General features: G+C 37.8%; 1 protein-coding gene across 1 annotated transcript in view; it reads right to left on the bottom strand.

Moving 5' to 3' along the window:
• RTN4RL2 (reticulon 4 receptor like 2) overlaps positions 1-13183 on the bottom strand; it is a 222908-nt gene that overhangs the window by 68538 nt on the left and 141187 nt on the right. The window lies entirely within an intron of this gene.

Here is a 13183-nt window from a genome sequence, read left to right as displayed (position 1 = left end):
TTAACCCCTTTGCGACCGAGGACGTGCCAGGAACGTCCTACAAAAAAATACCCTTAATGACCAAGGACGTTCCTGGCATATTCTGGTTTCAAGCGGTGGAAATGATCGCGATAGCTTCCAGCCGCTTTCAAGAAATTGCAGTGATGCCTCGATATTGAGGCATCACTGCAATACCTTTTTTACCCACCGATGCAGCTCTGTACATGGCAGAGCTGAGAGCATAAGGAAGCCAGTGTGCATCAAGTCTTATAACCGGCATATGGGTGGGGTTGATCTGGTAGATCAGCTGCTGCAGCCCTCCCTAATTATGCGGAGGACAACGGCCTGGTACAAAAAGGTTGCAATTTACTTAATGCAGATTGCAACCCACAACACTTTTTTGTTGTTCAAAAAAGCAAACCCCGAAATGAAACTGACTCTCCCAAAAAATGCAGAGTCGGTACCAAGAGGGGGCAGAGAAGAGACACCACCATTTACTGTCCTGATTGCCCTGGACAGCCTGGACTCTGCATTGGGGACTGCTTCAAGCGGTATCACACACTGGTATTTTTTTTTTTTTTACATTTGCCGTTCTAAAATTGGTGTTGTATTTTACTAAAACCCCTGTCAAACCTATGCATGGGGGGCATGGGTGTACTCAGGAGGTCTTGCAGAAAATAACCTGGAGTGTTTTCTTGCAATAACTTACAACAAGCTCTCCTAAATCATAGTCAAAAAGCAATGTGTGTGAAAAATTGAAAATTGAAAAATTACCACCATACACTTTCTCCAATTTTTTTGGCTAAAACGGTTGCATCAAAGGCATCAAAGCACACCATATACAATACCTTGGGGTGTCAACTTTTCAAATATATGCACATTCATGGCAAGCAAATAAATTGGGGTATGAAAAAAGGCCCCCAAAAGACGATAAGCAAAGATATGTTTAATGTGAAAAAAAATAATCACAAACACATGTCAGATGTTTGGCATTGCACCCCCCAAACAAGCCAACAAACCTATGCATAGGTAGTATCACTGTACTCAGGAGATGTTGTTGAACACATATTGAGGGTTTTTTTGTCAGTAACACATAACAGGAGCTGAGAATCCATGCCTAAAGTACAATGTGTGTGAAAAATAACACAAAAAAATGACTGCCCAATAGTTTGACAAAGACTGGTGATTGTATTAGTGCATGGAAAGTGTTAAAATACCAGCATTTCAAATACCCTAGGGCGTCTACTTTTCAGAAATATATGGTTTGATGGGGATAAATTACATTGGCCGGCTTCAGAAAAGTCCCAAATAGGACATGGGTGCATGGGACGTGAAAATTCCAAGTTGGAAAACTGGAATGTGCCCCCTAAAAATAAGGCCTTTTAGCCCCCTGAGAACCCAACAAACCTATTCATGGGTGGTATCACTGTACTCAGGAGATGATGTTGAACACATCTTGAGGTGTTTTTTTGTCAGTAGCACATAGCAGGAACTGAGAATCCATGCCTTAAGTACAATGTGTGTGAAAAATAACACAAAAAAATGACTACTCAAAAGTTTGACAAAGACTAGTGGTTGAATTAGTGCATGGAAAGTGTTAAAATACCAGCATTTAAAATACCCTAGGGTGTCTACTTTTAAAAAATACAGTATATGGTTTGATGGGGGTAAATTACATTGGCCGGCTTCAAAAATGTCCCAAATAGGACATGGGTGCATGATGACAGATGTGAAAATTCCAAGTTGAAAAACTGGAATGCGCCCCCTAAAATTAAGGCCTTTTAGCCCCCAGAGAACCCGACACACCTATACATGGGTGGTATCACTGTACTCAGGAGATGTTGTTGAACACATCTTGAGGTGTTTTTTTGTCAGTAACACATAACAGGAACTGAGAATCCATGCCTTAAGTACAATGTGTGTGAAAAATAACACAAAAAAATGACTACCCAAAAGTTTGACAAAGACTGGTGGTTGAATTAGTGCATGGAAAGTGTTAAAATACCAGCATTTAAAATTCCCTAGGGTGTCTACTTTTCAAAAATATATGGTTTGATGGGGGTAAATTATATTGGCCGGCTTCAGAAATGTCCCAAATAGGACATGGGTGCATGATGACTGATGTGAAAATTCCAAGTTGGAAAACAGGAATGCGCCCCTTAAAAATAAGTATTTTTAGCCCCCCTGAGAACCCAACAAACCTATTCATGGGTAGTATCACTGTACTCAGGAGATGTTGTTGAACACATATTGAGTTTTTTTTGTCAGTAACACATAACAGGAACTGAGAATCGATGCCTAAAGTACAATGTGTGTGAAAAATAACACAAAAAAATGACTACCCAAAAGTTTGACAAAGACTGGTGGTTGAATTAGTGCATGGAAAGTATTAAAATACCAGCATTGCAAATACCCTAGGGTGTCTACTTTTCAAAAATATATGGTTTGATGGGGGTAAATTATATTGGCCGGCTTCAGAAATGTCCCAAATAGGACATGGGTGCATGATGACAGATGTCAAAATTCCAAGTTGGAAAACTGGAATGCGCCCCCTAAAAATAAGGCCTTTTAGCCCCCAGAGAAGCCGACACAACTATAAATGGGTGGTATCACTATACTCAGGAGAAGTTGCTGACAACATATTGGGGTGTTATTTTGCAGTAACTCTTAACATTCTCAGTAATTGTATTCTTAAATTGCTATTTTGTAAAAAAATCACCACTTTTATTTTTCCCCCCAAACTTTGGCATAGATTGGTGGTAAAATGGTTGCATGAAAAGAGTCAAAATTCCCCAAGTTTAATACCTTAGGTTGTCTTCTTTTAAAAAAATATATACATGTCAAGGGTTATTCAGGGATTTCTGACAGATATCAGTGTTACAATGTAACGATTGCTAGTTTTGAAAAAAAAATAATGGTTTGGAAATTGCCCTATAACTTGCAAGAAAAGCAAAGAACATGTAAACATTGGGTATTTCTAAACTCAGGACAAAATTTATAAACTATTTAGCATGGTTGTTTTATGGTGGTTGTAGATGTGTAACAGATTTTGGGGATCAAAGTTAGAAAAAGTGTGTTTTTTTCCATTTTTTCATCATATTTTATAAAATTTTTTATAGTAAATTATAAGATATGATAAAAATAATGGTATCTTTAGAAATTCCATTTAATGGTGAGAAAAACAGTATATAATATGTGTGGGTACATAGGCCAATTTGTAAATAGAAACTTTTCAGATTCTAATGTACATAGTAGAGATAGAGACACCTGGCTAAATCCCAAAAGAGGTACATTTAAATGTGGTGGTAGACCTTGTAAAAGTTGTCATTACGTGAAAAAGGGTGAAATATTCATATCACATACTACCTCACAAGAATTTTCCATTGAACATCATTTTGATTGTCAGTCAGATTATGCAGTATATTTAATTTCATGTAGAAAATGTGGCAAACAATATACAGGACGAACAATAAGGGCTGTAAAATAACGAATACGTGAGCATCTATTGTCTATTGAGGCAAAGGAACCTAAGGGCTCCATGTACTAAGCCGTCAATTCATCCGTCATTTTAGACGCGGATAAACTCGCCGTTACTCGCCGCGGGCGAAATGGTGTCCGCTGTCACTATGTACTAATAATCCCCCAATAAATAGACAAGTCTAGCCCGCCGCGAGCAGTGGCGGATTATTGATAAATTTGACGCCTCGCTCGCCGCGACTAAGCTAATGTACTTAACTTTCAGTTGAATTGTCTGGCCAATTATTAACACGTGACATGCAAGGTGTCACGAACATCATAGTAGTCGCGGGAATAGAATTTTGCTCCTATAAAAGTTCAACTTATCTAAACAACTTTATTATTGTTCAAAATTTTTTGAAGAGTGATAACAGAGCGTTATTTTTGTAATATTTATTTACAATTTGGATATGGCTTCATCTGGATCTGATAATATATAAATATTAATATAAAAATAATTATAAAGATTGACAACTATACAATACAAATTTAAAATATAGATTACTCTTTAATTACAGTCGACAAATTTGGCGCAATTTATGTACATGGAAATGAGAGACAAATTAGACGCCAGTTATGCTGTACAATGCTGATATTACTGCCTTTTATATATGTCTAGACTGGCGTCTAGATTGACTTTCCTATTGTTTTGTACCTTGCCCGCCACCTGAAAGGTGGCGAGGCAAAAATAACGAGGTGGGAGCGGAAATTGTAGCGAGCGGACAAATAGATTTTTTAGTACATTCGTTTTTGGCGAGTTGGTGGTCAAATGTGTCTAATTACAGTGAAAAATTGAGAGGTAGCGAGGTTTGGCGGATAAGTACGCTCGCAATTTTAAAGATGCGAGTTTGAACATAGTTGACGACTTTGTACATATCAGTTTGCGAGTTTTGACGCGAGATTTGTTGGGGGTAGCTCGCTGACTGCTTAGTACATGGAGCCCTAAGACTCCAGTAGCTAGACACTTTGCAACACATAGACATGGAACTAATTATAACAAAAACATGCAAGAAGAGATACTTAAAATGTTTCAATTTCAAATCATAGACAGAGTGCCAAATAGAATATCTGGAGGAGATAGACTAGTGAAACTAAATAAAAAAGAGGCCTTTTGGATTAACAAGTTAAGAACTGGATTTCCCAATGGAATGAATAAAATCTGGGATTTGCAGCTATACACTGGCAATTAATTAATTACAATGAAAAAGTGTATATATATATATATATTACAGCAATAGAAAGATTTTATTCAGATAGTCTATCTCAATTTTTCTTAACCTACATATTTGTTTATAATACTATTTGCTATTTGTTTTTTGCCTCCTACTATATATATGATCAATTCTATCATTAATATATAGGAAGTCTTTTTCTCTATATGTGGTGACTTATACATATTATAGAGACATAGAGCTAGCTCCCAGTGAAATAAACACACAAGTTATCTTTACATCTAAACTTACAATCTACATAAATCGATTAACATCACTATTAATTCATTCTATTTTTCTATGCAACAAAGGTAAACATAGAGCTAGCTCCCAGTGAAATAAATATACAAGTTATCTTTACATCTAAACTTAAAATCTATATAAATCGATTAACATCACTATTAACTCATTCTGTTATTTGATGTATCAAGGTAATATGATTCACCTGAATTTTGACACTATGAAACTGTATATTTTGTGAGATGTGTTTTGGGTAGGTACGTGAATTTATATATAGCGAAACTTAATATATGAACAAAAACAGTTCGCATTTATAATTTGTCATTAAATAATACGGCCACACATACAAACCGTTACATTTATAGGTCATAAATATTTCTCTTAGAGGGTACTATTCACTTAGAAGTGGTTCAACACATTGAGAAGTACTTTCTTCCTGCACAGCAACTTCCCCTATTGTTTAAATTGCAAACAAATTGGAAAGTTAATGTAAATTAATGTAAATATTGTAGTAACTAATGTAACATTTATGTTGGAAAATGGTGAGATTTGTTGAAGTTGAAGACATTTGATCCTTGTTCAGTAACAACATTTGTTGAAAAGATGAACTGAACATTTAATTCTTGAATTTAGTACATAAAGGGTTAAGTCGTTCAACTCCAATAAATAGTTTGGAAGGGAGACACCTGCCATCCCTGATGAAGTGCTCAGTTTGAGCAGGAAACGCGTCGGAAGGCAGTCTTTTTCCCCTGTGTGTCTGGGTAACACTTGTATCTGTGCTTGTATCAATTTTAAATGATTGAATAAAACTTATTTTTACTTTTTTTCCAAAGTTGTGCTGCCTGCATTCACCTCCTACAACTCTTTTGGAATTTTTATACAGAAATGTAAAAATAGCCCTGGTCCCAAACGGTCAACAAATGGAAAAGTGATCTGGTCACGAAGGGGTTAAATATCAGGCTCGTTTAGGGCATACATAATGTATGCTTCGTATATCATAAAATAATAAACCCTCTATGCCTGATATTTATTAAATTGTTCTTGGGACCTCCCAAACCTCCCTATTTGTGTAGAACAGTCTGGGATTCTGAGCTCTGTCCTGCTGTTATGTTGAGACAGCTATGTCCCTATTTCTGGCACGCCCAGAGGCCAACTAATCACATTTATTTTCATGACACCCAAACACGCACACAAACTGCCCAGGCATGCCCATGATTTTCACACTACCCACCCACAAATCCACCATTCTTGACACAGACCTGCCCACAATATGGCGACTTGTCCTCCTCAATCTCCTGAGTCCTGAATAGCCAGCCACAAATGTTGGGAAGTATGGGAATATTTGGCACAGTAGCAGTATTGTGGAAGCTAAAATATCACATTTGCAATGTTATCCTGGTCCGATTTTGGCTGCTGCAATGTCCAAATTTCAAGAGTGTCAACAGCAACACTGCCATGGATTACCCCTTATGCCCTTAATTTTAAGGTGCAGAACCAGCATGTGTTGGGCTTGTGTTGTAAATAATTATTCTAACAAAATGTAAAAACCTAGCAAATTGTTAACACAAAGTCAGACACCAACATGATTAACATGATTTTGACACCACAAGCTATGTTTTTTTTCTATTTACAGGAATTTGATGTCAGAAATTTACAGATCTTTACAATTTTAGAATGCCATACATATAAAAATGAATATTATGGGGCCAAATTATCAAATGGCGGGCGGGCGGACATGATTTGCTGTAACGAATCATGTCGGCCCTACATCGCTAAATGCTGACAGCATACGCTGTCGGCATCTAACATTGCACATGCATTTCTGGTTAAACGCTTGTACAATGCCGCCCCATGCATATTCGCGGCCAATCGGCCGCTAGCAGGGGGTGTCAATCATCCCATTCGTATCTTTTAGGTGGTGGAGAAGTTAAGGAGAGCCGGAAACTTCGGGGTAGATTGCAGCATCGGCTGCTTAATAAATCTATCCCTATGTCTCTTAGGGAAAAAAGAACAGTCATATTTTAACTCATGAATTTAAATAACATTAATAAGATCACCGTTCTGTATCCAACGCCATTTTATGGTAGTTTTTCTGTGATAGACTTTGCATACCACATTTTACCAGTAAATTAAACCAATTTCTTTAGCAGATAAATAGCACAATCCTTTATTGCACCCTTTGGGGCCGATTTATCAAGTGTTGGGCAGACATGATCCACTGAAGCGGATCATGCCCGCCCAACATCGCTAAATGCAGACATGTGAAATGCTTGTGCAATACCGCCGCTGCACATTCGGGGCCAATCGGCCGCTAGAAGGGGGTGTCAATCATCCTGAACGGATTCAATCAGGATGACTGCTGTCCGCCACCTCAGAGGTGGCGGACGAGTTAAGTTTCTGCTCTAGGAGGTGCCCTTTTCTATCTCTGTTCTAGATCACTCGTGCCTGGTTGGTATTTCAAAGGAGCAGCCCGCTATACGGACCAGTGCGCTGGGACACTGAGATCTCTCAGCTTGTTTTCCTAGGCATATCTCTGCCTTTGGAATATGTGAGTACCCCTTATCCATTATTTTGAGTCTACATATTCCGCGATTGGCTACACTAGGGGGCGCCCTTCTTGTCTCTCTTTTGGACGAGTTAAGACCGCTGCTTCTTAACTTATGTTTCAGGGGAAGCTGAAACTAGGGGGGTAGATTGCAGCATCTGCTGCTTGATAAATCTAACCCTTTATATGTGATAGCAAACTATGGCACCTTATATGGCATGTCTCAGTGACATTTATCACAGTGGTACAGTTCACTTAGTATATTCACCTGTGATTTACATTCTGCTTAAAAAATTAAATAGTTCTCTTCTTGTTTTATTGCCATCCACGGGGCGGTTGGTAGGTATTACCAATACTTGAACACCTAATGGAGCTTGTACAACTTGCACTGTATTTGTATTCCTCTCTGGTTGAGTAAATCTATGACATATGCCACAACAGCAGAATGTGATTTTTTTTCATGAGCATTGCCAACAAAGGGCCAGATTACAAGTCCCGCGCTAACTCTGCTAGAAGTAAGCTTTTTATGCACGAGCATGTTGGGTAGCGCTTGCACGTGTCGGGTTTACCGCTCATATTACAAGTTGAAAATAAACAGTTTTCGCATGAACGCTAACCCGATAAACTCTGAGGATGCTGTAATCATTCTAGCATAAATCGGGATTGCGCTCAAGCGATTGCGTTTACTTTTAACTTGTAATACAAGCGGTAAACCCGACACGTGCAAGCACCCGCGATCAACCCCTTTTTGCTTGTGAGTAACTGTTAGCGCTCCATTTGTAATCTAGCTCAAGACTGGTAATTATGATTTCTTTACTTCATCACACTATACCTAGTGACCATATTGTCCTGTAAATACGCACTCATTTGTGTCTCATTTAGTACCTTATTTGGATCCTCAGGGCTTTACATACTAGTAGTTCGTCCCATTTGTCAATGCTAACCTGCTTTGGGACAGATATCCCATAAAGGTCTTAGTGCGACACCAATAATTTGGGTATTATCATTAATTTATATTCATGTCTTGTAATGGACAAATGAATAATCAGTTAAGCGACTAATCATATTAAGCTATGCTATATGAATTGCTCATTTGTCTGTTTTTGTTTGTTTTATTTTTTTTATGTATCTTTTATTGGAGTTTCAAGAAAAAGCAAAACATAATGAAGCACAAAACAAGACACATTCCACCGTCTATACATATTTAAATACATCAAAACATCAAAATTGCTTTGCAAATAATGCTTTATCCAGCGGATATATACTAAGAATGGCTCTTTCTTCTTTTCCCCTCTTCTTTCCCTTCCCCCTTCCGAGTATCAACCTCCAAACTTAAACTCAACATCGTGTGTATCTCTTATAACAAGAAGTGCGGTTAACAAGTAGTGTAACTTCTGTTACTTTTACGTAAAAATTCTTTCCACAATATACAAATTACCTTATACCATATATATCTTAACTTAAATTATTTAATTGCAGTATTTTTCTAATAGGGATTCATCAACCTTATCTTGATTTGTATTCTTGTCATAATTACACAAAATATACATCCAACATCATCCTATCTCATTTATGCAAGTGCTTTTTAAAAAAACTATATTTCCCAATAGGGGGAGTATTACCTCTGCTTAAGCACTCTTTACGTATCCCATATCGGTACTTGTGCTTCCACTTAGCCTATCCCAAGATCCACCTAATGAATCTTATACGAAGGACAGCCACGGGCTAAGTAGAAAAAAAAGGGGAAAAAAAGGGGGAGGTTCTCCTTCCTCTCTTTCCTCCCCGTCCCACCCCCCTTAGCTCCTACATCTCCTCTCTACTTACCACTTTAATCTGCCCAGGTCACAGGGAATCTCTCTGTTAGTAATGCCATGCAAAAAAAATTGGTCTTCCTGAATGTGAATATAATCTGCCTTTGTACTCCTTCTGGAGATGTCAGAATAACCTTCAACCATTTCTGAAAATAGTGACTAACTCTTCTCTCTTGTGACATATTTAACTCAAATTGTTTAAGGTGCAGCTGCATCAGTTTCTTCCTAAATTCCCGAAAAGTAGGGCTATGTTTAGATTTCCATGATCTTAAAATAATATTGCGTCCAATTAAAATTGTTGTGTTAATTAATCTTATGTTATCTATTTCCTGTGGGGTTTTTTTATAGAGAAAAGACTATACCTTTAATCTCCAGTTAAAGCTCTTTTTCAAGGAATCTATTTACCGAATAATTAATTCTGTTCCAGAATTTTTGTACCTTAGGGCAGGAACAGAAACAATGGCTAAGGTCTGCTTTTGGTAGACCACATTTAGTACATCCCTTTATATCATGGCTAGACCACCTAGAAATGTCCGCCGGAGTAATATAGGCCTTATTAATTACTCTCAAGTGAGATTTTCTCCAGCTACTTGAACTAGAAGATTTGTGAGCTATCTTAATATCTGTAATCTCATTAAAATATTTGGACCATTTTAAATGCATCTTCTCTAGGTTAGCCTGACCTCTTTTTTGCATTACTGAATTATACCAAATTGAAATAGTACTTATCCCGGCTTGATACAATTTCAGATTAGTATCAATGACCCCCAGAGACCAATTATTCCCATGCTTCTCTAGTAATTGAAAGTAGTAATGTCTGATTTGCAGATATGCATATAATTATTTGGACGGAATGTCGAATTCTTGGGATATAGGGGTCAATTTATTAAAGTCTGGCGGACATGATACGCTGTAGCGTATCATGTCCACCAGACATTGCTGAATGTAGACAGCATACGCTGTCCGTATTCAGCATTGCACAAGCAGTTCTAGAGTACTGCTTGTGCAATACCGCCCCCTGCAGATTCACGGCCAATCATCCGCTAGCAGGGGGTGTCAATAAGCCTGTTCATATAGGATCAGTCAGATTGCTATACGCAGTCTCAGAGGTGGCGTATGAGTTAAGGAGCAGTGGTCTATAAACCGCTGCTTCTTAACTCCTGTTTCCGGCAAGCCTAAAGACTTGCACGGAAACAGAATGAATTGGCCTAATTTGGTCAATAATAAATTGACCCCATAGTGTAGAATGATTTAATTGTCTATAATTCTATGGGGGGTAGTTATCAACGTGTCAACTTTCCTGCCTTCGCCGGCCCAATACGCCCGCCTAAGCTCGCCTCACATCGCCGCCGCGGACCTGAAAAATTTCGCCTAAGTTATCAAATAAAGCTGTCAAAAAGCCGCGCACCAAGTACGGGGCGATGAGCAGCGGACTGTGAGAGTTATCACTCATCCGATCTCGCTGCTCTTCGGCTTTTTCCCAGCTTTATTGCTAGCCTGTCAAAAAGCACCCACACTAAACTACACTGTTCTACCCCCTATACCGGCGCCCCCGGAGCCCCCCGCAACTAAATAAAGTTACTAACCCCTAAACCGCCGGTCCTAGACCCTTCCGCAACTCTGATAAATGTATTAACCCCTAAACCGCCGCTCCAAGACCCTGCCGCAACTCTGATAAATGTATTAACCCCTAAACCGCCGCTCCTAGACCCTGCCGCAACTCTGATAAATGTATTAACCCCTAAACCGCCGCTCCCAGACCCTGCCGCAACCTATATTAAATGTATTAACCCCTAATCTGCCCCCCACACCGTCGCTACCTATAATAAATTTATTAACCCCTATCCTGCCCCCTACTACACCGCCGCCACTGTAATAAAATTATTAACCCTTAAACCTAAGTCTAACACTAACCCTAACACCCCCCTAACTTAAATATTAATTAAATAAATCTAAATAATATTTCTATTATGAACTAAATTAATCCTATTTAAAACTAAATACTTACCTTTAAAATAAACCCTAAGATAGCTACAATATAAATAGTAATTATATTGTAGCTATCTTAGGATTTATTTTTATTTTACAGGCAACTTTCAATTTATTTTAACTAGGTACAATAGCTATTAAATAGTTATTAACTATTTAATAGCTTACCTAGCTAAAATAAAGAGAAATGTACCTGTAAAATAAAAACTAACCTAAGTTACAATTACACCTAACACAACACTATACTTTAATAAATTATTCCTATTTAAAACTAAATACTTACCTGTAAAATAAACCCTAAGATAGCTACAATGTAATTAATAATTACATTGTAGCTATTTTAGGAATTATATTTATTTTACAGGTAACTTTGTATTTATTTTAGCTAGTTAGAATAGTTATTAAATAGTTATTAACTATTTAATAACTACCTAGATAAAAGAAATACAAAATTACCTGTAAAATAAATCCTAACCTAAGTTACAATTAAACCTAACACTACACTATCATTAAATAAATTAACTACAAATAACTACAATTAAATACAATTACATAAACTAACTAAAGTACAAAAAAAAGCTAAGTTACAAAAAATAAAAAAAATAGGTTACAAACATTTTAAAAATATTACACCAATTTTAAGCTACTTGCACCTAATCTAAGCCCCCTAATAAAATAACAAACCCCCCCAAAATAAAAAAATGCCCTACCCTATTCTAAATTAAAAAAGTTCAAAGCTCTTTTACCTTACCAGCCCTTAAAAGGGCCTTTTGTGGGGGCATGCCCCAAAGAATTCAGCTCTTTTGCCTGTAAAAGAAAAATACAACCCCCCCAACATTAAAAACCACCACCCACATACCCCTAATCTAACCCAAACCACCCTTAAAATAACCTAACACTAATCCCCTGAAGATCATCCTACCTTGAGTCGTCTTCACTCAGCCGAGCAGCGATGGAACCAAAGAGGAGACCCGGAGCGGCAGAAGTCATCTTCCAAGCGGCGCTGAAGAAGCCTTCTATCCGGGCGATGTCATCTTCCAAGCGGGGTCTTCAATCTTCAATTTTCATCCCGCCGACGCGGAACATCCTTCTTTACCGAAGGACTACCGACGAATTGGCTGATAGGATTCTATCAGCCAATCGGAATTAAGGTAGGAAAAATCTGATTGGCTGATGGAATCAGCCAATCATATTCAAGTTCAATCCAATTGGCTGATCCAATCAGCCAATCAGTTTGAGCTCGCATTCTATTGGCTGTTCCGATCAGCCAATAGAATGCGAGCTCAATCTGATTGGCTGGATGGAAGAATTCTTCAGCACCGATTGGAGGATCACTTCATCGGATGGAAGATTTCTTCAGCGCCGCTTGGTGGATAACTTCTGCCGCTCCGGGTCTCCTCTTTGGTTCCATAGCTGCTCGGCTGAGTGAAGACGACTCAAGGTAGGATGATCTTCAGGGGATTAGTGTTAGGTTATTTTAAGGGGGTTTGAGTTAGATTAGGGGTATGTGGGTTGTGGGTTTTAATGTTGGGGGGGTTGTATTTTACTTTTACAGGCAAAAGAGCTGAATTCTTTGGGGCATGCCCCCACAAAAGGCCCTTTTAAGGGCTGGTAAGGTAAAAGAGCTTTGAACTTTTTTTTATTTAGAATAGGGTAGGGCATTTTTTTATTTTGGGGGGTTTGTTATTTTATTAGGGGGCTTAGATTAGGTGTAAGTAGCTTAAAATTGGTGTAATATTTTTAAAATGTTTGTAACCTATTTTTTTATTTTTTGTAACTTAGCTTTTTTTTTGTACTTTAGTTAGTTTACGTAATTGTATTTAATTGTAGTTATTTGTAGTTAATTTATTTAATTTATTTAATGATAGTGTAGTGTTAGGTTTAATTGTAAC

Source organism: Bombina bombina, chromosome 9 (assembly GCF_027579735.1).
Source record: "Bombina bombina isolate aBomBom1 chromosome 9, aBomBom1.pri, whole genome shotgun sequence".
NCBI classification, from domain to species: domain Eukaryota; kingdom Metazoa; phylum Chordata; class Amphibia; order Anura; family Bombinatoridae; genus Bombina; species Bombina bombina.
The sequence above is the reverse complement of the archived record's forward strand: the minus strand, read 5'-3'. Positions and strand labels throughout refer to the sequence as shown.